Here is a 26549-nt window from a genome sequence, read left to right as displayed (position 1 = left end):
TTCCAGCACAGGCGTGCTATTAGGAACTGCTCGCGTACACATTCGCCATAATGGTACCGACTTCTCCGCACGGGCATTAATTGATTCAGGGTCTGAATGTTCCTTTATAACTGAAAGACTGAAACGCAGAATCAATTTGCCAGCGAGAAAAATGCATGCCCAAGTTTCAGGCATCACAAATTCGGTGTCAGCCCAGGTGAAAGAAGCATCCAAAATTGAATTACGTTCACCAGTGGATTCCTGCTTCAGCCTGACTACACCCGTTCTAGTCCTAGCCAAACTCACTGGGAATCTTCCATCCTGCCATATCAACGTCATGACTATGCAGGCATTCCCAGACTTGGTTTTGGCAGACAAGAGGTTCTACATCAACGAAGATGTAGACCTCATACTTGGAGGAGACATATATCCCCAAATTATACTGAGTGGTCTGAAAAAGAATGTACTAAATACACTTTTGGCCCAAGAGACAGTGTTCGGTTGGATACTAACCGGTCGCATCGAAGCACCGAGTCCAACGAAGAGCATCATGTCATTCTACAACGAGGTTGCGTTGGATAACCAATTAAAAGCTTTCTGGGAGGTAGAAAATGTTCCCAAAAATAAAATGCTTAATGAAGAAGAAAGGTATTGTGAACAACTATTTAAGGAAACGACAAAACGTGATGAAAATGGGAAGTATATAGTTTCGCTACCATTCAGGCAGGATTACCCTGAGAATATTAAATTAGGACCGTCCCTAAAGCGCGCATGTTCACAATTCTTCAGAAATGAGGGGCGATTACTAAAAAACCAAGAGTTAGGGAAAGAATATGTTCGGGTGTTATCCGAATACGAAACGCTTGGACATATGAGGAAAATTAAAAATAATGTACCATCCGACGATTCGGATAATTATTTCCTGCCCCACCACGCCGTTGTAAAGGCGGAAAGTACCACCAAGGTGCGCGTCGTCTTCAACGCGTCAAGTCCTACAGCAAATGGCATTAGTCTAAACGACATACTCCACCCAGGTCCAGTACTCCAAGCAGACTTGCCTATTTTAATTCTACGTTGGAGACTGTACCGCTTTGTCTTTAATAGCGACATAGAAAAGATGTATAGGCAGATTTGGGTGACCGATAATCACGCCAAATTTCAAAGAATTGTCCATCGAACATCCCCCAACGAACCCATCAGTCTTTACGAACTAAAGACGGTCACCTTTGGTGTAAACTGCGCCCCCTACCTCGCGATACGGTCACTTCTACAATTGGCTGATGATGTAGAAAATACCCACCCAATAGCATCGGGTATATTACGCGAAAGTATGTATGTCGACGACGTTTTATCTGGAGGGCATACAATAGCGTCAACCATCAGAGCTAGGAACGAGATTCGCGAAGCATTACACTCAGCTGGCTTTCCATTGCGCAAGTGGACATCCAATTGTGAGGAAATCCTTCAGGACATCCCCAAAACGGATTTGCTCAGCGAGGACTTCCTAGCGTTTGAAGAGGCTAGCTCGGTGAAGGCACTCGGAATACGATGGAACGCGCATTCAGACATGTTTTACTTCACCGCAGGAGTTTTAGAGAATGGCGAGAACATCACCAAACGCGCAATCTTATCCGCTATAGCCAAACTTTTCGACCCTTTAGGCTGGCTTGCACCAATGGTCATAGTAGCAAAAATACTAATGCAGAACATCTGGTTAGAGGGCACCGGGTGGGATGAACCTGTCTCCCCAACTACCTTAGAACGGTGGAAAAATTTTACCCAACACTATAACGAAATAGATAACATTAGGATACCGCGATGGGTAAATTTTACGCCCGAGGACGACATCGAAATACAGGGTTTTTGCGATGCATCGGAAAAGGCATATGCAGCAGCAATATACATGCGCGTAAAAAGGGACGATAAAATTTTCACAAATCTCTTGCTAGCCAAAACCCGAGTAGCCCCAGTGAAAACCATCTCACTGCCACGTTTAGAACTTTGCGGCGCAGTGCTGCTCGCAGAAATCATGGAATCAATATTCCGAAACATTCATTTGGGGCCAGCAAAAGTTCACCTCTGGACAGATTCAACCATCGTACTCGCATGGATAAGAAAGCCGCCCTGTTCCTGGTCAACCTTCGTCGCACACCGAATCACTAAGATCGTCGATATGGTCGGTAGCAAGGACTGGCTTCACGTGGACTCGGAATCCAATCCAGCGGATCTAGGAAGCAGAGAACTACTTGCATCAGAGTTGGTCAACAATTCGTTGTGGTGGCAGGGACCTTCTTGGCTGCAAGAAGACAATTCTCACTGGCCAGCACAAGAGATCGAATACAAAACGTCCGTTGAGGAGAAGAGGGCACAAACATATGCCACGACAAGGGTAGATCATGTAGATATTCTCGACCGTTTTTCAAATTTACCCAGGGCTTTGAAGGTTCTATCCTATGTTAGGAGATTTTATAAAAGAACGCATCCTAACACTAAAGCAGTGTTCCAAGAAAAGTCGTGCATAATCTCAGCCGATGAGATTAAGGCAACGACTCAAGCATTAATACGAGTCTGCCAGAAAAAATTTTACGGTACAGAATATTTAAAATTAAAAAATAGGGAACCTATTGATCGGAAGAGTGAAATCCTGTCACTCAACCCATACATCGACAAAGATGATATTATCAGAACAGGAGGGCGTCTAGGGGCTTCAAAAGACATGTTATACAACGAGCGGCATCCGATCATCTTGCCTTACAATTGTAGGCTGTCTCGCCTTACAGTGGTGATGGCTCATCATGACTCCCTTCATGGCGAGAACCAGCTCATGCTCCGTCTTATTCGAACCCAATATTGGATTCCGAACGTCAAGACAATGATCAGAGCCGTCATCCACAATTGCAAAACCTGCATTATTCACCGAAAGCAGGCTCAGTCCCAACTTATGGGGACCCTTCCCTGCGAACGGACTACCTTTACCCGCGCGTTCACCAATACCGGGGTAGACTTTGCGGGGCCTTTCGACATCAAAAGCTACCGCGGTAGGGGATGTCGACTGTCAAAAGGCTACGTATGCCTTTTTGTCTGTTTCTCCACTAAGGCCATTCACTTAGAGGCCACTAGTGACCTCAGCACCCCATGATTTCTCGCAGCCTTCTCGCGCTTTATCGCGAGAAGAGGATGTCCGAAGAACATCTACTCCGACAATGGTACAAACTTTGTCGGAGCATCAAGATCTTTACGATCCGAATTTAAAGCCTTTCTGGCCGAAAGCCGAGACAAAATAGTCTCAAAGTATAGCCATCAAGCATTGAGCTGGCATTTTATTCCCGCTGGCGCTCCACATATGGGCGGCTTGTGGGAGGCGGGAGTGAAGAGCTTCAAAAGCCACTTCAAAAAGATCGCGTCTCCCCATAAGTACACCATAGAGGAGTTCCAAACCCTTTTGTGCAGGATTGAGGCGTGCCTCAACTCGCGCCCTCTCAGTCCAGGGTCGAATGATCCAACGGACCTGGAACCACTAACCCCAGGACATTTCCTAACGGGCAGCCATCTTCTGGCGCCGCCAGAACCGGATGTGAACGAAAGCCCGGCCTCCATAATAAACAGATGGCAGAAGCTCAAGGCCCTCCATCAAACCTTCTGCCTTCGTTGGAAAACTGAATACCTTTCCGAACTTCAAAAACGAGCGAAGTGGAAACAGTCAAAGCAAAATCTTAAAGTGGATGATCTAGTTGTCATCAAAGAGGACAACTTATCTCCCAACGAATGGAGGTTAGGTAGAGTCATCAACGTACACCCCGGCGAAGATAACCGAGTACGTGTAGTCGACCTCATAACCGAGAAGGGTCAAGTCAGACGACCTTTGGTCAAAGTGATCCTTCTTCCCACGGAAATAGATTGTGAGAGGACCAAGAGCCTCTCTTAACAATCCCCCCGTTCCTCCACATCCCGCCTTTCAAAAATATCCCACAAATTCACTCGCTCACCCCGAGCGAGGACACCAGAAATCTCCCCACGCACTCGCTATTCCATAACGAGTATACCAGGAAAGCTTTTACGCAGACCCTCGGTCTGCCACAGAAAACAAAGGCACTCGGCCCATAATCTTTTAAATTTTCAAAATTTTATAACCCAGCTCTCGTTCACCGAAACGAGGCCAATCAGAACCCTAACGCAGATCCATGATCTGCCACATAATGCATCTGTTCTCGTCCAACAGAATTTATGAAAATTCATCCCATCCCCAAAATCTTTTGTGAAAAAAAAAATAAAATAAAGTCATAAATTTTGAGTTTTCCAATGAAAAAAAAAAATCGAAAGACTAGCAAAACCAGAAACTTTTGTGCAAAAAACTGGCAACAAATGATAAAACAAGTTAAAATGCAAACCTTTACATTAGTAGTAATTCAAACTCACCCTCTTTTTGTTCATTGATTATTAGATCCAGTCTTTTGAGAGGGAAGTGTCACTCGTTCCACCACCAGATAAATTAGGTACTTCCTGATCCATGATTCCACAAATCTTCATTGGTTTCATAACGTCCGCAATGAATTGTGGATGCACATAAGCGTCACGTATCTTATAACACCTAATTTTATTGATGGGAAATATGAGGTTTTCCATCGCACACATTCATTGATATAAATACGTTTATATCGTCTATGAAAGCTCAAACCACATATAAAAAGTTTTAGACCATAGATGGGCCTTAATACCAAAAAGTGGAGATAATCCCATAGCCCGGGGGTAAACCGACAGTCTTGGAGGCGATTTGATATGATCACTTCAAAAACTCAAAGAATACAACAAGAACAGTTGGTTGGAACTTTCACCGACGACACATATTTTAGACTACAAATTGTACTAACCGTAGGCTATTGTGCTTAACCTTGACATACGTGTACGTGAATCATTCCACATGCGTGAAATGTCCTCTGTTTGCGATTCACTGACACGACCCCTTTTAGTCGTACCATCTTTCTGTTGCTGTGTTGCAGATAATTCGGTCGACAAACGTTTCCGATTAGCTAAAACTGCGTTATTAAAATTGGTGTGCTGCTCCATGGACTTGCATTCACGCTTCAAAAAGTCCGTATCTAATGGTCCGGAAACGTTTTCCAGCCGTCCACACCACAACAGTATTCATTATATAATAATATTCCGCAGCCAAGGTCGCTCACATCCTTACCGACTGTGTCTGCCTCAACTGCTGTGACGTCAATTCCAACTTCATAAAGCAACGCGACAACCCTTCCTACACAAGAGCCACCCAAACTTTATGCGCCTCAGAGGTGCCAATTTTACCTGCCGTCAGCTCGATTCCTCCAACGTCACAAAGTGGCCAGAATACCTATCGATTAGCTGCTAAGAAGAAACTTTACGCTCCCATACCTGGGCTGTCAGCGCAACAGACTGTGGACTTCTTTTCAGCACCATCAACGCTGGGTCCATTAAGCAGTACAGCTCCGTTTCAGGGTTATCCACCACTCCCAATACAACTTGCAACCCCAGGCGATCCTTTCGGTTATCCAACGCAGACCTTATCTACGCAATTGAACCCATACGACCCTAATCAACCAACCGCGCAGTCGCTTAGGCAAGAGGTATTTTTGCGAACATAAGCAATTTGGTACCGACTGGAGTTCTTTCGAGTATTTCCAGATTAGTCCAGGCGGCAACCGGGTCATTTACGCCATCCCCAAACAAGTCAACAGGCGAAGAGTTAAGCCAACAGCCATTCTACGGCTATCACCAAACACCTTCAGAGCCTGGGATCACACCTCCAGCCCCACATCAAAGCTATTCTCCACCAAGTGTAGACCTTAACCAATCAGCTGCGAAATTCTTTACACCTGTACAAATATCTCAGTCCCAGCGGGAATCACGCAGTTTCACTCGCCACAAGCAGCCCCAGCGCACATTGCACAACAAACGTCGCATTTATCTTCACAGCCCTCGTCAGTTCCAAATCCAACTGTGCCACCACCTCCCACCATTGCTTTGTCGCAGCGCCACCTAAGAGTGCTACGCCCGAGTCCGTAAAGGAATGTCCATCCGCATCGACAACTCCGATTATATTTTTTGACCCTACGAAGCAACCGTCAACAGCTGGTATCTTTGGTATTACCGAACCACTATCAGCTATCATCCAAGTACTAACGTTCAGATACCAACATCTATGGCAGCGTCGAATAGCTTGCTTGGAAATTTGAATCCGTTACTTGGCAGCGGCACAATCAAGCTGAACAATGGTCAAACTTCACAAAATGTACCAATAAGACCTGCAGCGACTGCGGCTAACGCAAGCACATCAACCGCACAAATGCCGCAGTTCATACAGTTCCCACAAGCAGAATGGAAACCGCAAGCCGCACATCTTTACAACAAACAGTTGCCGCACAAGTTCCCATACAGACCGCTGGCGGCCAAACCATATATCAAACAGTACATGTACCCTTACATCAATTAAATGCAGCTGGACTGCATAATATAGTGCCCGCCGCTCAATCACTGCCAATGTCGGAAACTTTGCCTCAAACACAAATGCAACTTATTCCGCAATTTTCACAAAGTGCCCAAATTGTTACGCCTAATGGACAAATACCACAGGGGCAGCTGGCGCCTTTGAATGCAATGCAATATCAACAACTGCCGCCACATGCCAATATTATACATATTCAGCATCCCCAACAACAATCCTCGGCGGGTAATCCACAACAGCAAGCTGTGGCGGCCGCTGCCCAAGATGCGGTTAATGCCCAATAACAGCAACAGCAACAGGTCGCTCAACAACAACAACAGCACCAACAACAGATATTGCAAGCATTGAACGCTGCATCGGAATCGGGTATACAATTGCCAACAAACCAATCAATCACAATTACAAATGCGCAGGGCCAACAGTTAACCGTTATACCGGGACCACAACTTCAACAACTTCGTAATGCAACAGCACAAAGTGTTCCGAATAACACTTCCAATCTAATACAACTACAGTCACTGCCTGGCCTTCAAGCATTGCCAATACAGAACCTACCAGGACTGGGGCAAGTACAAATAATACAGGCAAATCATCTGCCACATCAGCTCCATGGAGTTTTTCAACAAGTAATTTTGTTGCAACAACCACAAACTCAATTAGTAAGCGATAATGCAGGATTGCCCACAAATTTTTCAGCAGCAATACAAATTACAGCCGTCCCACAGACACATAGTTTCACCATCACACCTACCAATCAAGCACGTACCGCCACCATGCTAAAGACTCAACCACTACAGGCTATGACGACGTTGAGTGGGTTAACAGCTCAACAATAATCCTAACGCAACAGTAACTTCAAGTGGTAGTGGTACACAAATCACAATCGCAGCAACATCAGCCTCCATAGCGCAATAAGTAAACAAACATGCCACAGGTGTTTTTGTCGTGGAACGGTATCTAACCGTCTTGACTATACATTTGCACTGTGGACAACACAATTGCGTAGATTGAGGACCCACTGGTGGATTCGGATTGGTATAAATGGATGTATACTGCGGTATTGGTCATTGACCGACCAATGGCACACCACTGGGTCCAGGTTGTTCGGTGACCGAACTATTATTTTTCCTTATAAGCCGGCGGCGGTGCTGTTGGTGTAATCAATTCCGATGGTAAATCATTACAAATTTCATCATAAGGATGCCTATTGTATACCATTTTTTATAAGAAAGTGATATTCCTGCCTTCAACGAAAGTTTTTAGTACCGCTGATAAAATTTTAAGCGATAAGTCACCAAGTTGTATGAGCGCTTGATAAATTAAATAAAATATAAATAACATAATGGTGGCAATTAAGCTAACGGATTACCGTTGCGGAAGCTCACCATCCAACCATTAGTTTTCCCCATATTTATTCTCCTTGGAGTAGCACCAGTACCTGGAGTTGAATCCTTGCCGAATACTTCATCCACCTAGAAATAAAAGAAAGTCAATTAATACGATGAAGCAAAAGAAAATCTTTATCATTAATAAATTCAAGAATTTACCATACTTACCATGTTCAGCCAACCTTACTCCATCACGCGTAAAAATGAAAAGAATGAAGCAATCTACCGTTTGCTTCCATTCTGTGGAATTTACGTCATATACAATGTTCGCGAGTATTTTTTTTTTTCGTTTCTGCCTTTTCCGCTGGTACGCTTTTACCAGTGCGCGGACTTTAAGTAATGAAAATGTTGGGAGTGGTAGATTTTTCCAATGTGCCAAAAATACTGCCATAAAACCACCGACATGTTATCTTACGTTTAAACTTTATTTTCGCTCAGAATTGTGCACACAAACCGATGAAAGTCGCGCAACCCCACATTTGTTTTGCGAATATGCATATACTATATGTATTATGGTCTGTAGGTTCCTTTGAAGCAAACTACTTTATTCTTAATTCTTTTCATTCTTCTTATTAGTTATCTATTGCCTTTCCGGGACGAGGAGTTGCAAACAAAAATTTCGCAATGAAAATAATTGCAGATATACCAATCAGCTTATCATAACCAGAAGAAACAACCTTTTGAAAACAAAAAACTTACGATTTCATTGGTAAAATTGAGTTTTTTCTTCAAACAAGCGCAGAAATGCTCACAAAATTGGGTAGTTGGGTTGGTGTCACCTTGGAACTTTATTTGGGTGTACTCGAAAAATCAATACATTTACCCAATGATAGCAGTATTCAGTAGGAGTAGGAAATTAAAACGGGTTAAAAATTTATCCACCTATCAAGAAAGTGCTAAAGTCCGTGCACTGACTGCCCATATACTATACCAACTTATGTACGTATATATGCCGTGTTAAATGTACACTATATTAGGGATGCATAAAAAGATGAAAACGGGTACCCAAAAACCCGTTTCTGGCAAATCGGTATCGGAGCCAACTACACTTCTGGAACCGTGCCTTTTAGTAAAGACCATCAATAAAACAGGACTAAAAGCGTAATTGGGGAAAGCGGAACAAATAATCGAAGGGCAATACAAAAGAATGGCTCATTCGACAAATTTTTCGCCTCGTCCAAAACGAAGATTTTATATTTTTTCTTTATATCGATAAAATTTTGCTGTCCAAGAATTTTTTTTGTGGCGGGCAGGAAAATTGTTGGTTTTTAGCACCAACAACACAAATAACAATGACTCGAAAGATCCCACAATAAACACTCTCTACCCGGTTCGGTACCAAAATGTGAGTACCACGCAACTTAAATGTCAATTTGTCTGCAGCACTAGTGTGCCCGTGGCCAACTAAAACGCCACCGGGTGACACAAAATAAACAAAATAAGGCACTAAAGACCCAGGCACATAACGTGCGGGCAAAGAGGCCATGCGCATAATGCACGCCACATATGAATATTTTTTTATGCAGCGACAGATGTTTCCCCTTATGCGCGCGCTAATAAAATTTCCCAAATCCCCAATAATACAACTAGGGACCACTCGCCCCCGCATTTTCGAGAATGACTCGACCCAGTCAAACATATTGCATTTCTTTCAGAAAAATGGGTCGCTTTGCCGCTATGCAACGAAGCGCTGCCAAGAACGTCATGCGTTATACGTCGGAATGCCGCGCTTGTTTTAAGCAACATCCCATACGCCTGTGCCCCATCTTTCGGGCCAAAAAACCCGAGGAGCGTCTTTACTTAGCGATCCGCGGGAGCTGCTGTGGAAATTGCTTGGCTCTAGACCACCGCTCGAACGCGTGCCCAAGCCAAGGCCGATGTAAAAAATGCGGCGAAAAACATCACACGATGCTTCACATCTCCTCGATTGATGAAGAGGAACAGCTACTCCACGAAGCCCGCTCCAAGCCATGGAGTGTACAAGTTGAGGAGGAGCTGGAATCACCCCGTGAGCGGATTGACGACTCCATATCGTTATATGCGTCAGATGCTGGAACGGAGACTGGGCCTCTTCGTCCAGCTCGAATCCACCGAACCGGAGCGGAGACTCGGTCTCTTCGCCCGAACACAACACCAGCAGCCAAATCGTTTAGACCGCTTTTGCAGCATGAAAGGAAGCGGCTCCAGCACAACACATCTACAGTCCAGCGCCATGTTCGTGACGGCCGAGCGGAGACTCGGTCTCTTCGCCGGCAAACTAAGGACCCTCAACGAAGACAACCACCGCGCGATCGCAGAGCGGAGACAAGGCCTCTTCGCCTGCAACAAAGATATCACACCCATCATCAACCACGAGATCGCAGTCATGGATCCAACTCGCTGCAGCTCAAGACCGTGTCCGCCTTCCGGGCAGGGCTCCTAGCCCCGCATTCAGCTGCCACCGCCACCATGATACCGACAGTAGCGATCACCCCCACCGCGGTCGTGAAAATAGAAGCAGGGGGGCGGCTACACCTCGTTCGCGCCTTAATCGACGGATGCTCCTCCACCACAGTGATTGCGGATGAGCTCGCCCAGGAGCTCCAACTTCCTACCAGCAACATTGGCGGGCAAGCAGGATGTCTGCTGCGTATCCGAGGAAGACACGGACAGAACAGAAGGATTGCGACCCATGCTGCGGTCGTAGCGAATTTTCGGCGCACGACACCCACAACCAGCATCGACAGTGCCATCGCAGCCCCGTACGCACATCTTCGTCTGGCGGATCCGCAGTTCTACTCATCCGCCCCGATCCGCCTCGTCCTGGGCACAGATGTATATGCCGAGATAATACTCCCAGGGATTCTGCCCACCATGTTTGGCCCTTTGTTAGCTCAGAGTACCATCTTCGGTTGGGTACTCTCGGGCACAGCGAAGGCCTAACAGCAAAATGTTCGGTAACGACCGAAATACATGAATTTTTACACTTTTTATCCTTTTTATTTTATTGAATTTCTATTGTACACAGTCGCAGGAGGTGTGCGTTTAAAATCTTGTATCATTACAATAAGTTATTTTTTCATTGAATTTTCTTCATGCAAAATTCACAAGCATAGAATTTCCAATGAATTTGTAATAAACGGCAAGAAATATGAACATATATCTTTTTACTTTTTTGCAATCCCTAGCTCTAGGCAAACATGGCTCAGGCTTCTAACCATGACGGGAAAGTGGCGCATGACCGAGGCATCGGCAACCAAGCTCGCACACTACGCAACGCATCGTGCGTGCTGCCAAGCCGGCGGACTGGCCGTCGTTAGGTTAAGTTAGTTATAAGTTTTAAATTTTTTTTTCCTCTTCTTTACGGTCGGTGATCCTTGGAGGACTGTGAGGTTGCGTACCGCAAGGGGGGCGGCATGTTTAGGCCCAATGCCTAACTTTCACTTGATTGACGGCGCCCCTCCCTAATGTTTTAATAATATTTCCAGCCACCCACACTCACGCCGCATTTGTGTGCATGCATTCACATGTATGCGTTGCGTACACATGCATGTGTGTGTGCAGGTTGTCAGCACCCATGCACGTATACGTAAGGGTGGTTGTGTGTGTGGTTTTTCCCCTCCTTAATACCAGAGGACCTTTTCGCGGCTTAGCGGTTGTCATCAACGGCACAACCGGCCTCTTTTTCGATCGACCGCCAACCAGCACACATCGCCCAGGATCACCATCGTCCAGTTATACACAAAGGTAATATTGTATCCTCTTTTACATTTCCGCACACTCAAATTAAATATTATTTTATAACGAGGAATTCCCCTTTGTGTACTTATTTATTTCTTTTGAGCGAACCATCCACTCCAAGATCGACCCTTGTGCGCCTACCCACTGCCGGTTTACGACGCACTCAGGCCGAACATTGTCAAAAGAAAGCACATCATTTGTAGGATCGAAAATGTTCATGACGTCTTTCCGAAATTCCAATATGTACTCAAACCAATTATGTAAGCGCTCTAATTCGAAATCCAAATTCAAAGCTATTATGTAACCCCGCTCTAATTCGAAATTCGGAAAGCTGCGTGTTGTTCAAACTTTTACCTACATACAATATGCTAAGCGCCAAACGGTGCGCGAACTACTCTCTCACTATTATTATTTAAATGCAACTGACTGAATCGGAAATTTTCAGGTTGTATAGTAACGAAAAAAAACGTTCCAAAATATTTTTGGTTTTTGGTCAAAGTTTTTGGTTAAAGGCTTTAAAAAAACAAACATGAAATCACAAATAATAAGTAACTTTTGTTGAAACTAACTAATTTTATTTATAACAATTAATGGCAAGTTGGCTCCAAAATGTTTTTGCATTTCCACGTCTTATATTAAACAAAAAAAAAAAACTAAATTTGTTCCAAAAATATAACATTACATTTTTTATATTGCCTTTTATGCTTCTTTATTTTATTATATCTGTTTTTATTTTATTATATATTCCCTTACTTCAACTTAGTCTATTATTATTTAAATGCAACTGACTGTATCGGAAAATTTAACGTTGTATATTAAACGAAAAAAACAACGTTCCAAAAATGCTTCTGGCTTAAGGACAAAACGGCAACCGGCGTCATAGCGGTTTTTTCCCATTTCAACACTATAAACTCTCGCAGCTGGCACTTGCCTGAATATTTTTGTACCAAATAAAAACCCAATGTACAAAAATATTCGTGGACATTTACTACTTCATAAAATATAACATTACGCATATTTTTCATATTTGAAACTTTTTTTAACTATATATTTTATGTCACACATTTTTGTTAATTAATTTAATTCCAGCTGTTATATTTTTGCAAACCAATTTTTTATTAAATTTTGTATTTTCCTACATATTTTTATTTCAATTTATTTAATTTTTTGAATTTGTATTTTTTTATTTGAATTTGTTTTTTTTAATTTTATTTGATTTTATTTTTAGTAAATTTTGTATTTTCTTAAAAAAAACTAAATGTAAGGCGCGATAACCTCCGAAGAGATCTAATGCCGAGCTTCTCTTCCAATTTGCCTCGTGCTCCCCTTGATTTTCCCTACAAATTGGCCGGACGGGACCTACATGTTTTATGCCGACTCCGAACGGCATCTGCAAGGCAGATGAGTTTTCACTGAGAGCTTTTCATGGCAGAAACACACTCGGAGCGCTTGCCAAACACTGCCGAGGGGCGACCCCGATTAGAAAAGTTTTCTTCTAATTGAAAAACCTTATTTCTAAAATTTTGATGTTGCTTTGCCCGGGGTGTGAACCCTGGGCATACGGTGTGGTAGGCGGGGCACGCTACCATCACACCACGGTGGCCGCCATTATTTGTATTGTATTTTCTTACATATTTTTATTTCCGTATTGCATAGGCCTTATATTACCCAACTATCTATATTGTGACTAATAGTAGCATCACTAATTACTCACATCCCTAAGGTTATTAAATAAAGGCACAACAACATTAATGCAAGCTACATAAACACATTAATCATCATTACCCACATACATACAAGGCAACGAAAAGATAACTCACACATAGATGTAACCATCAGCCGTAGTAGTACTCACATATACACACGCATATGGCTATGCGTGAGACTATAAACTACAAATGTACATGTACTTATATGGCTGTTAACCAAGCGTGATGTTCGCGAAGTTACTAGACCTTAGGAGAAATGGGTGAACGAGGCAACAGAGAGTATAAAAGCTGCGCGAGATGAGTAGTCAGTAACCAGTTTTGATTTAAGCACGCAATTGGTTGTGAAGTAAGAGTTATTGTGAAGTACTCTCAAAGTAGCCTAATAAAGACCATTTTGCATTATTGAATATTGGAGTTATTTATTCAACAGTTTATCGATTCGAACGTTAGCAGAAGGTTGCAAATAAGTAGAATTTCACTTAATTCGTTACAATATATATGAATACGCTAACAAATTTTCCATACAATCAATTGCCAGTCTGTTTCGCATACTTAGCATACGTAAATCGTATACAAGTGATATTAGTCGAATCGTATGGATCAGCCGCAGTGCATAGGCCTATTTTTGTTAACAAATATTACTCTATTCGTTTATAATTAATAGAACGATCTCTCCAAGTGTCGAAATTTCCTTTCTTAGCCAAAAGCACATCATTTGTAGGATCGAAAAATTTTCATGGCGTCTTTCCGAAATTTAAAGACACAGACCTATTATGTAATCCCGCTCTAATTCGAAATTCACCTACATACATATGCGTACGTGCCAAGCGGTGAAAGAACTACTCTCTCACCCATGTTGAGTTCGCATAAAATATTGTTTCCCACTTACTTATATTTATCTGTACCAAAATCCTAAAAAAAATGTTCCAAAATAATTGTTAGCGCACAAAAAACTCTAAATAGAAGTTATTTTTAACCGGCCCATTTTTTTGGGGCAAATTACACTTACACGTAAATGTATGGGTCTTTATTTAACAGATTCTTTGTTTTTTATTTTAGTTGCTTTCAAAAAAACATCAAATCACAAATAATGAGTTAGCTATGTTATAATATTATGTTTTATGCGTAAACGTTTTTGAATTTCCATATTCTATGCTCATTTTAGATAAAGTACGTCTTATACGGAGAAAAAGTAAATAAAGTTGTTCCAAAAATATAATATTAAATTTTTTATATTGCCTTTTATGCTACTTTTTTAATATTTCTTATTTTATTTTATCATATATTGCCTTCATCCAACTTAGTCCATTACTATTTAAATGCAACTGACTGAATCGGAAAATTCCAGGTTGTATATTGAACGAAAACAAAAACGTTCCGAAATATTTTTGGTTTTTTGTCAAAACTGCAACCGGCATCATAGCGGCTTTTTCCCATTTCCACACTATAAATGCTATCAGCCGCCACTTTTTTGTACAAAAAAAAAAAAAACGCAAAGTACCACAAAATTCGGGGACAGTTACTACTGCATAAAATATAAAGTCATGCATATTTTTCATATTTGAAATTTTATTGAACATTATATTGTAACGAATTTAGGGTATTTCTGCTTATTTGCAACCTTTACGATCGAATCGCTGAACTGTTGAATAAATCACTCCAATGTTCTGTATTGCAAAATGGTCTTTATTAGACTACGTTTCGAGTAGTACAATTATACTACTTCGGCTGATGACTACATCTGTGTGTGAGTTATCTCTTCGTTGCCTTATATGTATGGGGGTAAATGATGATTAATGTGTTTATGTAGCTTGCTTTAATGTTTTTGTTGTTGTGCATTTATTTAGTGATGTGGAAATTGGCCACAATATTTTATGTCACACATTATTTTCAAGTTAATTTTATTTTAGCTATTATGCTATTTTTGCAACCCAATTTTTATTTTTTATGATTTTATTTTCATTGAATTAAGTATTTTCGTACATATTTTTATTTCAATTTATTTAGTTGCATGAATTTGCATTTTTTGTGTACTTTCTTACATATTTATATTGCATAGGGCCGATATTACGCCACTATTTATGTATATATTAATACGCTAACAAATTTTCCATTCGAATGTCAGGCTTTTTCGCATATTTACCACACTTAAAACCTTATAAAAGTTGTCTCCAAATATCGAAATTACGTAAACTCTCTAATTGGTAATCCAAAAAAAAAATAAATAAATAAATGTAAGGCGCGATAACCTCCGAAGAGATCTAAGGCCGAGCTTCTCTTCCAATTTGCCTCGTGCTCCTCTTGATTTTCCCTACAAATTGGCCGGACGGGACCTACATGTTTTATGCCGACTCCGAACGGCATCTGCAAGGCAGATGAGTTTTCACTGAGAGCTTTTCATGGCAGAAATACAGCCGGAGCGCTTGCCAAACAGTGCCGAGAGGCGACCCCGCTTAGAAAAATTTTCTTCTGATTTAGAAACCTTATTTCTAACATTTTGATGTTGCTTTGCCCGGGGTGCGAACCCAGGGCATACGGTGTGGTAGGCGGAGCACGCTACCATCACACCACGGTGGCCGCCATCCAAAAACTCAAAGCTATTATGTAAACCCGCTCTAATTCGGAATTCGGAAAGCTGCGTAGTCGTGTTGCTCAAATGTTGCATCTCTACATACATGCATATGTGTGCGCGCCAAACGGTGAGAAAAATACTCTTTCACTCATTTTGAGTTCGAATAAAATATTATTTCCCCGTTGTTACCACCTTTATTGGTCTGCACCAAAATCCTAAAAAAATGTTCCAAAATAATTACTTACTTCAGCGTAGTCTAAATGCAACTGGCTAAATCGGAAAATTTCACATTGTATATTTAAAAAAAGAAACGTTCCAAAAATGTTTCTGGTTTTAGGTCAAAATGACAGCCGGCGTTATAGCGCCTTTTCCCATTTGAACACTATAAACGCTTTCAGCTGCCACTTGCCTAAATATAAAATAATAATAAAAAACGCAATGTTCGGGGACATTTGCTACTTCATAAAATATAAATTCGTGCATATTTTTCATATTTGAATTTTTTTTAACATTATATTTTATGTCACAAATTTTTTTCAGATTAATTTAATTTATTATATTATTATACTATTATATTTTTGTAAACCGATTTCAATTTTTTTTTCACTAAATTTTGTATTTTTATTTAAATTTATTTAATTTCATGAATTTGTATTTTTTTGATTAATTTGATTTTATTTTTATAAAATTTTGGACTTTCTTACATATTTTTATTTCAGTATTGCCGAGGACGTATATTACCGCACTATCTATGTAGATATTAATACGCTAAAAGATTTCCCATACCAGGCTGTTTCGCATATTTGGTATACTTAAAACCTTAGAAAAGTTATATGAACCGATTCGTATGGATCAGCCGCAGTGCATAGGCCTATTTTTATTAACAAATATCGCTCTGTGTATTTATAATTAATAGAAAAAGTTTTTTAAAAATTCGAACAATCTTTCCAAATATCGAAATTTTCTTTCTTACCCATAAGCTCAACATTTGTAGCAGCGAAAAATTTTCATGGCGTCTGTCCGAAATTCAAAGACACAAACCTATTATGTAAGCCCGCTCTAGATCGAAATTCTGCAAGCTCAGTATTGCTCAAATGTTTCAACTACATCAGCGATCACTATTTAGTTGAATAATTATTGCGCCACTTCACACGTATTATTATTCTCTTTCGTCTTTAGTTGTCGCTGAAAAAGCAGCAGAGTTGTAAAACTGTGCAATCATTTTAAATTTTAAATCATTGATTTCATTTATTCATTCCTTTTTAAGGAATGTGGCTTAAAAGTTAACCCATTCTTCATTCATTAGTGGAAGAAAAGACTGCACTCCTGAACTCATTCGAAGGAAGAATAAAGTAATTGACTGAAACACAAAAATTTTTCAACACAGAATAAGCATTCAAATGAATGCAGCCTTTGCTGCTTTTCTAGTACCAATCAATTATGAAAAATATCGTACATGCACAAAACCCGCTCAAATATCACATGGTTGCATTTAATTAAAGCCACTTCAAAATATGAACACACAAATTTAATTATTGGCGGTGATTACCAGTTTTTTCGTTATTTAAATGGTAACAAAGCACAAAGAAGTTAACTGAAATTTCCCTAAAAATTTAATAATAAAAAAAAGCAAATGACAAATATTTCAACATCCCTGTTCCGAAAAGTGTCATCGTTTCAAATAAGTACTGCCAATGTGCCATATAAAAGGTACTTGCATGAAAAAGTACTAACTTACATGTGAACGTCCTCAATTGGTGATTTAACAATTGAAGAAAATGTAATTCAAAATAAAAGTTCCTTCATATATTCTTCTTAGTGGTATATGGTCAAATACTGTATCTACACTGGTTTGCAAATTGCAATAGTACTATTTTCCTGCATTTTCTAAGAAAAGTATTCTTCTAAACACAATCGTTTGTAATTACAGTCAATTAATGTAGGCTCTATACATATATGTAATACTCCTATATTGCTAATAGAAAATGCTCGCAATGTGTTTTGAATTCGAAATCAAAACAAGACAGCCTAAGAAATTTTTGTGATTGTAGCATAAGTGTGACAAGAAAAAATTTAAATTTAGTTACATTGGATTGTTGAATACAAAAACAAAAACGTTTAAACAGCAATATATCGGCACTCTGATGTTTGGGAATGTACCTAGCCTTTCGTAGCAATATAGGAGTATAACATATATGGTTCTATAGGTAGTTGTTGAATTTTTTATGATAGCAAAGAAAATTGACTTTGAATACAAACCTGCTCAAGTAAGATAGAATACAACCTTCCAAATCAATTTCAATATTTTACCAATGCCGTGCAAATAGGCAGATAGACTAATGGTCCTCTGAATCACGCGGGCCCTATATTTATATCCCGTCAAACACTGTCAAAACAACAGCTTTAAAAAACTGTGGTCCGAGGGAGCCAGTCATTCAAACTCTTTGTAGGGAGGGAGATTCATAATCTCTCAAGAGTTTCTACCAATGGAACATTTTTTTTGTGGCACAAATGAAGGAAACGGGGAAGGTGACTCAGGTGAATAGAAAAAGCCTGAATCGCTGTAGGACGATGCCATGGAAATATACATAATTTGATATAAATTCTCGGAATTAGGAAGCTCCAACGAAATCGCCGATATGCCTATGTACTTTGATGTATTTAAATTTAAATGACTTAAACTCAAGTATCTGTTTTTGTTATATTATCGACAAAAAATATTCACAATTTACTCTATTTGGTCAATACAATAATAGCAAAATAAGTAGGACATAAAGTAAAATTTGGACATATAGCAAGAAAGCAATAGATTGTCTTTGCGAAGTTTCAGCAAAATTCATAATTAAGACCCTATGCTTTTATATACGCAAGTTATCCGTGAGATATACCTTAAAAAGTAAACCAATCAACTCACAAGAGCCTACAATTTTTTGATCTTACAGGATTAATGAAAGAAAAATCAACCCAACTACGAAGTATACAAAATCTGCTATTGTTTGCGGGGGGAATGTGGCGCCCAGGTCATGGGGCGCGATCGCACGCAAATAAAAAAGAGATAAAAGAAAGAGTTAGAAACGAGTAGTCACAAATTTATTCACTTTATAAACAATGGGATTGAAGTGTTATCTGTATGAGATAGGATAATTAATTCACAAACCACTTCGAACTTCCAAATTACAAAATGATGAGTTGTAAATATTAATAATATGATAACCGCAAATTGTTGGCTAAATTACAGTTCAAAATCGAAATATTGGTGGCTGATTGCCAGACACTTGCCAAGTGCAAATTCTAATGTTAAAATCGCAATTATTAAAAAGAATCACAATAGCAAAGTGCGATTATAGCGTAAGTTATATGCACAAACTATGAAAAGATACGTAATATGATAACTCACCTGTGAGATAGCTGCTGGCTCGTGAACGTTCCAAAATAGAAAGAAGGATTTAAAAACGAAAAAGGTCCGCACCACCTGCCGATAGCTAACTTTCGTCGAGTTTTTCCCCTTTGAAGTTAGCGCTCGGCAGGGGTGGGCCGTTACCGGTAAATAATAATGTTGCCAAAAAATGTGCATTAGGGTGGTAGCGAATATTTAGGCTGGTGCCCTAAACATGCCGGCCCCCTTGCGGCGAGCAACTCGAAAGAGCAAAAGAAAAAACTGGTGAGTACGCCAGCAACCTTCCCAAGGCAGGATAAAATAAGTAAATTAAAACTATGATGTGTATGTATCGTTGGATCGTAAGTACGATCTCCGGCGGACATCCGTGCTCGCAGTAATGCAGCCTCGCTGAACTGTGGATGAAAAAGAAAAGCGTTAGTATTCAAGTACGTGGGGTTGCTTGGTTTAAAATGCACCTTGTGGTATAGTTTAAGGTTTTATAGTGGGTGGGCTCCGGACACGACGAGGCCGAATATTGTGGCTTGGGTGAGGAGCCCGCCGACAGTCGACGCGGGTGTGCCGCCGACCATAATATTGGCGTAGACGTCGGCGCCCAAAGTGAGCAACACTGGCGACGATCGGTAAAACGTCGGATCGGCCAGCTTCATGAACTGGAATGGGGCAGCTACCGACGGGTCCAGATTTGCCGTGGGGTTTAACCTGGCATAGTTTGCTATTACGGTGGCTTGGGTCGTGATCTTTCCCGCTACCCCATACTTCCCTCGAAGAACGATGGTGCACCTCGAAAGACGTATTGTTACGCTCCAGGTGTAGATCCTTGCACAAATTGGCATCGATAATGCTGGTGGGAGCGCAGGCATCTAACAGGGCGCGGACCAGGTGTAAACGGCCTCCTGGCTCAATTCGGACTATGGCTGTCGGCGTGATGGCGATCAATGCTCGAGTTATAGTCGGTGCCGCTAAATTGTCCCGGAGTCGACCACTTCTGAAGCCGGCTGGGGTTGTTGTTTGGCGCGCGAGGGTGGTTGTGGTACCCTCCTTGCATGGTTGATACGGGGCCGCTCTGCCAGTGGAGCGTCGTGTCGAGCGGAACGGACGCGGCTCCGCGCCGCCCCGGCGCCTACTGGCATTGCGGTGCGATGGGCGGAAAGGACGGGTCTCCGCGCCATCCCCGTGTTCTATGTGTCTCTGATTGCTTTTCTGCTTCTCATGCTGAAGCAGTGGTCGGAAGGATCGTGCTTCTCCACTGGCCGTTGGGGCGATGGCTAAGGCGGCTGCACTTCTCGTGAACTCTTCCATCTCCTTCTCCTCCTCTTCTACCTGTTGGGCCCACGATCGTGTGTCCTCGGTGATGTTGATCGATAGCACCTCGTCGCTTTCGTCGTCGTCGCGCTCTTCGCAAGGGATCGGGCGTGGCCGTGCTTGCTCGTCCTCCATGTGAAGCGTAGTGTGGTGTGGTTCACGGCAGCGGCGGCAACGGTCGTTGCTCTCTAACCGATGGAACGGCAATAGGCAATTGGGGCAGTGCCGGTGTATAAGGACGGCCCGGAGGCGTTCTTCTACCGACATTCCCCTGTACCGCGGGCATAGTCGTATGCCGTGGTTCTTCTGGCACAACCGGCAGGAGACGGTGAAGGAGTCAACGCGTTGCTCCGTCTTGTTGCGTTTGACCGAGAAACCCGTCATTCTGGAACGGGAACTTGTTATTATTTGTTTTGCATTTTAAGGGAGTTGGGTGGCGTATGGGCGGAGAGTAGAAGCTTAATTGGTCGAGCTTGTGGTTGGCGTACTCGGGTTAAGGGTTTATTGGGATGAATAATGTGGTTAAGTTATTCTGCCGATGTAGTGACGTGTAGTGGTTGAACCCACTGTTAGGTTTAGTAAACTTTGATTGACATACGCCTAAAATGACCTTTCGTTTTGAAATTAGTTTCATCAGAATTAAAATGCTGATATTGAAAGCCACCAATAGTAAGATTAAGAATTGTTAAATATAGACTTAGGGCAAACTATATTTTTTAGTCTTTGCCTAAGGCAGGCAATACGCGACAATATACGGTATATCACGGCAAACCCGTGTGTTGCCCCGGCTCCTTTTAATTGCCCTACAAAAATTTGGTCACAAAACTTACCCACGCCCATGCAAATGTGACTATGAATATAACTTATGAATGTCTGTAAAATGACTAGTCAAATAACGTCGTGCAGATAAAATGTGCGACAGATGTAAAGAGGCCTTTATTAGCTATCTGGGAACACTCTTTGTGTTGATTTGGGCCATGTTGTGTGAGAATCACAAATTGTGGTGTGTTTGTTGATTTCAACACCACCCTGGCAGGGATAGCCTACACTATCGAGTGTGGTAACTTGTAGAGCTGTCAGCTGATAACTCTTCCACTCATTGGAATGAGGCAGTTGTGCGGTGCTGCCAATTTGGCAGCGTAATGAGACATAATGGTCATGTCATGTATTATTTTGGGAAAGCTCGCGTCAGAGTCCTGAAGCGACATAAAATTTATAGTCTTTTCGAAAAAGTTTAATTTCTCCCTTGTTTGTAGTATCGAAAGCATATATGACACTACGTTGATTTTGAATGTGTTTTTATGCACCAAATTGTCAGACTAAAACAAAATTTTCATTTGTCGGAAAAAGGTAAAGTTGTTCGGGTACTAACACTAGAGTTTGTTGGATCCCGCGGATCCGACTTGTGATCCCATGGGATCGCGCGCAATGTGTACAGCGTAAGAACCGAAAAAAGCAAATGTCATCGAGTGGCAACCTTGTTTCGTTCATTCAAAAATGTCATTCATTCATGGGAGTGAGTATACACACATTTTAGAATGAATTTCCAGGAAACGTGGATTTTTTCTTATTTACTGGCTAGCTCGACTAATACCATCTTTTTCTCTTCTCGTTTCAGATTGCCGACCATTTACATATAGTAGAAATATAAAACTGACATTCTAATCTGAGTTGGCCGCAGACAAAGTATACATCAAAACATATTAAGCATATATCGTGATCGTACATTGAGTCCAAGATTTTATGATGAGCAAAAACAAAACTTTAACACGGCTTGCAGACATGCAATTCAACATGCAGATGTTATTGCCTGTATGCATAATGTGTCCAATTCGTGGACACGTACCGTTTGACATTCCACAGTCTTGGAAACTCTGAGGGAATACCACCATTTACCTATTTTTTTTTCTTTTGGTTTTAAACAAAATTGATATGCTAAAGTGGAAGCGTATCTTCTTGGACTTGATACGAATACTAACTAATAATACTATTAGTACTGCGCAATTAGAAGGGGATCGTAAACGAAAATTTAAGGCCAATCCATTGATGAATTATTTTGTTTTACTAAGTACTGAAATAGGTTTACAAGCAATAAGATAGTAATCTCCGAAAAATTACCACAATGGAGACTCCACAACGTTTGAAACGAAATATACACTTGCAAAATATCCAGGAATTAAGTACACCTCTGCGAACTCCACCATCACCCTTTGTGAAGAATCTTGGCTATGGCACAGGAGTTAATGTCTATAAGTTGAAGCGTTCACCAAAATGTGGCCAAATGCATTCACCATGGGCGGTGAAGCGTATTTCTTAAACGATACGAGCAAATAAAACACGCAGCTTTCTGCAATGCACGCATTCACGAAGAAGCAGGAATTTTACGAAAGCTATCTCATCCAAATATAGTTGGTTTTCGTGGTGCTATCAAGGGTGCGGATGGTGTAGAATCGTTAGCACTGGAGTGTTGCAAAACGTCATTGGGCTCCATATTGGAAGAACCAAACGATGATAATTTAGGGCCATTGCCCGCGAAGTATACGCTTAAAATGATAGTTGATATGGCAAATGCTTTAGATTATTTACACAACAAAGCCAAATTATTACCCGGAGACTTAAAATCATTGAATGTTTTGGTTAAAGGCGATTTCGAAATGTGTAAATTGTGTGATTTTGGTGTAAGCTTACCATTAGATGAAAATGGAATAATTGATTTCACCAAACATCCACATTTGCGTTATGTAGGTACAAATATATGGTGCGCACCTGAGGTCATAGACGAATTGGAAATTATTGATTGTAAAGCTGATATAGTTAGTTTTGGACTAGTTATTTATGAAACCATTGCCCTTGTACCGCCACACACACAGATACATCTAAAAATGACGAGGAGTGTAACAATATGAACCATAATGACACGGCGAAAAGTGAATCGATTGATGAAAGTAGCACATCCATATCAGATCAGGATAATATAGATATACTGGAACAAGCATGTGGCACACGACCACCACTACCACAAACATTCGAATTAACAGACGACTTCAATGCGATAATAGAAATATTTTATTGTTGTACAAATGATTTGGCTGAAGATAGACCGACAGCTAAAATAATTTTGACCATGTTGACGACAGAAAAAAACGTCAAGGTTATGGCTAATTCTAATGAGTAGTGCATATGCATAATAATGTGTGTAACATATAAGGAGTTGAAAATAAAGTTCATCTATTGCAGGCAATGGATTATTTATAGTTATTTGACACGCATTGTAAAAGATCGTTCTTGGGATTATGCAAAGGAAATGTTCATCGATGAAACGCCTGAGGAGCTCATTGTGGAAAGTGTGCGCGCAAGACTGTTAGACTATTTTCCTCAAGAACTACCGTACAATTTGCAAAGCGCAATCGAGTATTATTTGGAGTCATTGGCGACAATGTTGTCAGCGACAAACCGAGCAGCAAATACTCGATGGGGTTAGCGGAGAAAGGGTGGTGTGTATATACAAAGTTTGCGTGCCAATGATATCCAAATGTTGACTTCAAGTAAAACCCTGAGCAGTTGCTGCCGACTCGTATTTGCAGTGATTGTACACATAAACTTTTGCACTCGTATGATTTCATTGGTACAATACAACGTTCGGAATCTTTTATTGGCCAATATCAAAATACACAATCCAAGGAAGAAAGGCCAAGCACAGGACTATTTATAATTCCATATATAGAGGATGATAGTTGCGAAGCTATTGATGGTGTGTGCTTATTGGCCGAGAATGAGGATGATAAGGATCTAGCACAGGCTATTGAAAGCTCGCCTGACGAGAATGCGAATAATTGTAGCCTTGCTCAACAATCTGAGAAAGTAGATCAGGTTAAAGCAAGAAGCACTATATCAGCAGATGAAAATGTAAGCAACAGTACAAAAAGAAGTCAAGGGTTATCGATCGGATCACTGGCGGAAATGCCCACACTGCAGCGGGTATTTGCCAGAAATATGACATTGGAAAAGCATATAAAAAGTGCGCACACCAATGTATCTGCTGAGCATATCGCTGCAGTGGCGCCCAAGCCAACCGAGGAAAAGCCAATAGTATGCGAACTATGTCCACGTACTTTTGCACGTCAATTTGCACTTGAACGTCACGTTCGTGCAATGCATTCCGGTGATGGTGATCTAGAACACGATACAAACTCACAAAATATAAACTTATAAGCGTGAGATTTGCCCATATTGTGGACGTAGCTTTGCTCAAGCTAGCATAATAATACACATACGACGTCATACAGGAGAAAAGCCTTATAGGTCTGATGAATGCGAAGAAGGATTTCCTCGTCGACAGGATTTAGTTGTGCATAAGAGACAGCATACCGGTGAACGACCGCCTGTTTGCCATATATGTGGAAAGCCATTTATATGACCAAATAAATTATCAAGGCACATGCGAATACATACAGGACTACAACCGTACAAATGTTCAGAATGCGAAAAATATTTTACACAATCCAATGATTTGCGCATTCATATGCGGCGCCATACCGGGGAAAAGCCTTATAAATGTAACGTGTGTGGTGATTCTTACATAAGTGGTACTGCACTTAAGACACATCGTATGACGAGTAATCATGCGCCGCCTGGTAATGTGCAAGATGATCCATATGCTAAATGTCGTTTGAACAAGATCATCAACTTTGAAATTACCTCATGATTGAATAACCCAAACGACTGAAGAAAGATCTCCATGTCTTGATGATTATTAATGTGGATTTACATAAACGCTCATTTTTCGATATACCTTCGATGTAAACCATGGTGAGACTGTAGTTTTTAGTAGCTTAATAACTAAACCAAATATTTAACAACAAACATTTTTTTTGTTGTTTTCTCAATAGTATAAGTAAAGTTTTTCAAAGAAAATAAATAAAAGCGCAATAAATGCCAGCGCTGCGGCAGCCGCAGCTAAGACGCAGATCAGGATCGAGTAAAACTCATTATTTGTCAGCTGTGCATAATTGCCATTCGGGTCAGCTGGCCTGCCAAGCTTTTGGTGGTTGAGGTAGACCAGTGCCCAAACACAAAGATGATATGGGTGAACGCGAATACAATCGTCTACTCCAGTCGTGCTCTGGAATGGATCAGTAGACTACAAGAAAATCTGTAACAAGGAAGCACGCTCACCACTTGACACTCCTAGCAGAGACCCAACGAGCTGCTGTCGCAAATCAGGAGCATATGTCAGGATTGCTGGCATAAATAAGAAATTGCAAGGATATGCATGCAGAGCTTGGGTTGCAAATCTTTTCGAGACATTTTGAATAGTTTCAAGGTAAATTTTAATTTTTTTTTTTTTCCAAATTATTTGTTCGCAGCTGTTGAGACATATTTTTTTTCTTTTTGACTGCTTATTTCAGTTAGAGGTGATTGGCATTGTGCTGCTCAATCATGATGTGCCCGGGGCGAATACGATATTGGCATCAGGGTTGATGGTTGAGATGTGGACACACAATTGCATGTGCTTTCCCGACGCGAAAGTATAACCCCAGCATTGGATCCGGAGGTAAATGAAAATTGTGCTGTCTAGGTGTCACCGGTTTGAGGTTTAATAAAGGTGTATATAGTGACCTATGGGTTGTCCCTCCTACCGTTTCTTCAATGCTGATACCTCAACGTTAGGGCAGTTACGGTGGCAAAAAAAGGGGAATTGTGTTGAGTTGCTATTGTGGGGTTGGTCATCGCCTCGAATGAACACTGGTACTTTGCGTTAACCATGTAGTCTTTGTGTGAAGAAAGGATATCGTTTACGGCCTCCTAATCCCCATTTAATACCTCGTATTTGTACGTAAAATCCGTTAACGTTGTTAATGGAGAACTGAGAAGAAAGAAAAAAAATTTCACTATGCCAACCTGCTCAGCATCGCGTTGATTAAATTCGGAAGTTCATCGAAGCCAATAATGAATAATCAAATATTATTACCTTTGCTGATGAAAACTGAGTATAGTT

The 26549-nt window shown here is 41.0% G+C and overlaps 1 protein-coding gene and 2 pseudogenes across 1 annotated transcript in view; all 3 read left to right on the top strand.

Annotated features, from left to right (window-relative positions):
- The window catches only part of Rbcn-3A (Rabconnectin-3A), a 2573828-nt gene that overhangs the window by 776575 nt on the left and 1770704 nt on the right, over positions 1 to 26549 (top strand). The window lies entirely within an intron of this gene.
- Positions 6068 to 25853, top strand: LOC137247662 (uncharacterized; annotated as a pseudogene).
- Positions 22206 to 23789, top strand: LOC137250056 (lymphokine-activated killer T-cell-originated protein kinase pseudogene; annotated as a pseudogene).

This window comes from Eurosta solidaginis, chromosome 4, assembly GCF_040869045.1.
Source record: "Eurosta solidaginis isolate ZX-2024a chromosome 4, ASM4086904v1, whole genome shotgun sequence".
Classification (NCBI taxonomy): domain Eukaryota; kingdom Metazoa; phylum Arthropoda; class Insecta; order Diptera; family Tephritidae; genus Eurosta; species Eurosta solidaginis.
This window is presented reverse-complemented; position numbering and strand designations above follow the sequence as displayed.